The following is a 4,013-nucleotide window of genomic DNA, read 5'->3' as shown; positions in this document are numbered from 1 at the left end:
AAAAAAAAAAAGACCAGCCTGGGCTACAAAGTGAGCTCATGACCAGCCTGAACTGCATAAGAGCCTGTCTTAAAAAGACAAAAAAAGGGGCCGGGGAGATGACTCAGTGGAATAAGCACTTCCCTGGCAAGCACAAGGGTTTGAGTCCAATCCCCAGTTTCACACACACAAAAAAAAGAACCCTTAAGGTGTACGTGATGAGCTAAAAAACTATTTGGGATAAAAATAATACATGGGTTGGTGTTATGAGTTACTGACATTGTCAACAAATCAGACTGCACAAAAGGAACAAGATTTCTAGTTGGATATGAACTCAAACAGAAAGAAATACAGTAATTCAGCTTATGAACTGATTAGTTCTAGAATCTAGGCTATACAGGCTGGTTGAGTCGAATATGTTAATCTCAGCAGCAACAATCTTAGGTGCTGGACCTAGGACATAGCTCAGTAGCACAACCTCCTGCCTGGCAAGTGCAAGTCTTGAATTTGACTCAAAGAATCTAAGTTTATATAATATCTGCATATATAAACTTTAATTATATGATCAGATGGATCTGGATTTTTTAAAGGTTGTCATAATAAAAAATAACTTCAGGACTGGGGAGATAGCTCAGTAGAATAGGCCTGAGTTCAATCCCAGTTCCATTAAAAAATAAAAAGTAACTTCCCAATAAAAACTTTCTTCTCGGGGCCGGGGAGATGGCTTAGTGGAATAAGCGCTTCCCTGTCAAGCGCAAGGGCCTGAGTTCAATCCCCGGTTCCGCCAAAACAAACAAAAAAAAACTTTCTTTTCTTTTTATGTATTTAGTACAGGGTCTACAGGGTCACTACATAGATCAGACTTGTATTGATTCTCCTGTTTTCAGCCACCTAAACGCTGAGATTACAGGTACGTGCCACTATGCCCAGTCTCAACTGCCATCTCAGCATGCCCCAGGGGCAGGGACAGCACTGCACACCTGGGATCAAACCCAGCCAGAGCTCTGCCTAAGCAGGTGCTTTAGTCCACTGAGCTATTTGGCTGGCCCTAAAACTGTTTCATTATCAAGCTTGTCAACATTTTATTCTAGTTTTTGTGGAACCAGGGATTGAACTCAGGCCCTTGCGCTTGCTAGGGAAGTGCTTATTCCACTGAGCCATCCCTGGCTCAACATTTTATTCTATTTCAATGTCAGAGTCTTTTTTAAAAGGCCAAAGCTCACACATATTTTAAGTATTGTCTTATTTTTCTCATTGCTGAGACAAAATACCCAATTCCCAAAGTTAAAGGAGGAAACATTTATTTAACTCAGTTTGTGGAGGTTTTAGTACACAGTTGGCTCCGAGGCAGGGTGGCATGAAAGACAGACAATACAAAGGAGAAACGGTTCATAGAGGGCAGAAGGTAACAAAGCAAGCAAGAGGTGACCACATCTCTATCCCTTTTATCTTATCCAGCCTACTCTGGGCAAGGAGCACTCACAGCCTTAATCCTAGTGCCCTTGATCCTAACACTGTACTATGGATCAATTCCAGCATCTCTCTCTCTAGATCCAGCCACCTCTGAAAAAGCCCCAACTATGACTGCATGAGGCTTTGGGAAGACAGCTAGACACAAGCCGAAACAAATATTCTAACAGAATTTGTTTTTACAAAATTGTCTCTATCTTCAAGAGCATCCTGAATTTTTCTTTGGTTTAAGAACTCTTAATTAACAGTACACCATGCTCAAGAAAATTTGGTAACATCAGAACCTCAGAGTTATGAGGGAAAAAAAGAGCAATGAAAAAGTATCCATGATTATCTTTTCATAGATAACTATATAAATACCTTGGTCCATGTTCTTATATGGTTTTGTTTCATTATATCAAATATAACACATTAACCTCAGAATGACTCTAAAAAAATTTTTTTCCTAATTAAAAATGGTAATAGAGGGCCCTGGAGATGGCTCAGAGGAAAAAGCGCTTCCCTGGCAAGTGCAAGGGCCTGAGTTCAATTCCCTGTTCCGCAAAAAAAAAAAAAAAAAAAAAAAAAAAAAAAAAAAAAAGGTATATTTCCAGAACCATTCAGGCTAGTAATAGCTGACACTCTCTTAGCAAACAATAACAGAAACTCCCCATTTCCACTGCAACTACATAGCACCTCACTCATCTCACAATAAAGGGCTACTATTTCTATTTTTCTCCCTTTCCCTGGTTTTCAAACCCTTTTTCAGATTTCTGACATCTCTAGCTCAACCAGCAAGTATACAAGTTGGGATGAATACTGCTGGGCCTGGTGTTAGGAAGACAAAAACAAAAGAGGACAGATGAGCCACTGAGAACTTGAGATCCCTGATGCTGTTCTTTCATCCTTATGCCATTTCTTTAACAATCTGAGAGATGTCTCAGCCCTGCCACACAGTTATAACCACAATCCAGGTTTTGCTAAAAAGAAGCTATTTACTAACTGTGATCTCATAGTCTGAATCCTGTTTCCCCAAAACATTTTCTAAAATATATTTGGGGGGGCTGCTGAGATGGCTCAGTGGTCTAAAGCACCTACTTACAAGTTAAGCAAAAGCACAGAGACCACGGTTCAATCCCCAGCACCACATGCCAGCCAGCCCCACCCGCTGGTGGGCTGAGCTGGCCACACACACACACACTAAAATAAATAAATAAATATATAAATTTAAAATATATTTGGTACAGGGTCTCAATATGCAGCTTGGACTCATAGTGATTTCTCCTGTTTCAGCCTCCCCAGCACTGGGATTACAGGCATGCACCACCATGTCCAGTCTTGGCAACTAGATCGGCATTACTGGGGATTGAACCTGGGTTCTTGCGCTAGCCAGCAGGTGCTTAGACCACTGAGCTATCTCCGCAGCCCTCCCCAAAGCATTTCTTTTTTTTAAAAAAAGAGAATTCTTATTTTATTTTTTTAGGGAAGGGTCTATAGGGTGTTCAGGGTCTCACTACTAGATTGGACTCTTAGTGATCTGCCTGTTTACAGCCTCCCAAGAGCTGGGATTACAGGCACATGCCACCACGCCCAGTCTCAACTGCCTTCTCAGCATGCCCCGGGGGGTGGGGCCAGCATGGTAGGCCCGGGGATCAAAGTCCTGCCTCCTGCACCTGCTTGCAGGCGCTTTAATCTGCTGAACTATTTGGTTGCCTCCCCAAAGCATTTCTATGAACAAGAAAATATAAAATCTCTCTAACGATTTTTTTTTTTGTTTTTTGCAGTAATGGTGGTAGAACCCAGGGCCTTATGCATGCTAGGTATTCTACCACTGAGCTAGACCCTCAAACAGAATTTTTTTTTTTTTTTTGGTACTGGAAATTGAACTGAGGACCTTGCAATTGCCAGGCAGGTGCTTGTGCCACTGAGCTAAATCCCTGCACCCATCCCCCACCAAGAAATTAAGACTTCTATATAACACTAATTTTTTTTGTTTTGTTTTGTTTTGGTTTGCGGAACTGGGGATTGAACTCAGGCCTTTGCACTTGCCAGGGAAGACTTATTCCACTGAGCCATCTCCCCAGCCCTAACACTAATGGTTTAAAAGCCAGGATTAAAGATATTCCTGCTTACTGATTTACCTTCAGTTCACATAATGTAAGAGTCACAGCACATAAGACTATAGAGCAGAACCCAGCTGACTACTGACTTCAGATACGGAAAAGTTTTACTATTTACTAGAATATCATTTTTATGAATTCAAATTAAATAGGTTAAACAAAAATTTCAGCCCAGAATTCTGAAAGTTCATTTATATTATTTAGCATAGTAGAAAACCACTGCCATTTAAAAAAAAGGTACTTGCAAAAATAGGATCAAACCTTTCCACTCTGACAGTGAGGTCCTCTGCAGGTCTCTGATCTGAACATTCATTGGGCTCCTGAGAGGCAGCTGGATGGCCCGAGCTTTCTCCTCCTGTTAGAGTATCTGATTTTGTATCAGCAGAAGTGATAGGTGTTTGGCAAAGCTCTATATCCCCCGACTGAGAGTTTTCAGAAGTGTCATTAGGTTCAAATGAGGCAGAT

At 41.2% G+C, this 4,013-nt stretch overlaps 1 long non-coding RNA gene across 1 annotated transcript in view; it reads right to left on the bottom strand.

Annotated features, from left to right (window-relative positions):
• Positions 1–3,894, bottom strand: part of LOC111815307 — a 12,304-nt gene extending 8,410 nt beyond the window's left edge. Inside the window, exon 1 of the long non-coding RNA XR_002820018.1 lies at positions 3,810–3,894. This is a non-coding gene — a long non-coding RNA (uncharacterized LOC111815307). The remainder of the gene's footprint in view (positions 1–3,809) is intronic.
• Between the last annotated feature and the right edge of the window lie 119 nt (positions 3,895–4,013).

Source organism: Octodon degus, unplaced genomic scaffold (assembly GCF_000260255.1).
Source record: "Octodon degus isolate 3935 unplaced genomic scaffold, OctDeg1.0 scaffold00014, whole genome shotgun sequence".
NCBI classification, from domain to species: Eukaryota; Metazoa; Chordata; class Mammalia; order Rodentia; family Octodontidae; genus Octodon; species Octodon degus.
The sequence above is the reverse complement of the archived record's forward strand: the minus strand, read 5'-3'. Positions and strand labels throughout refer to the sequence as shown.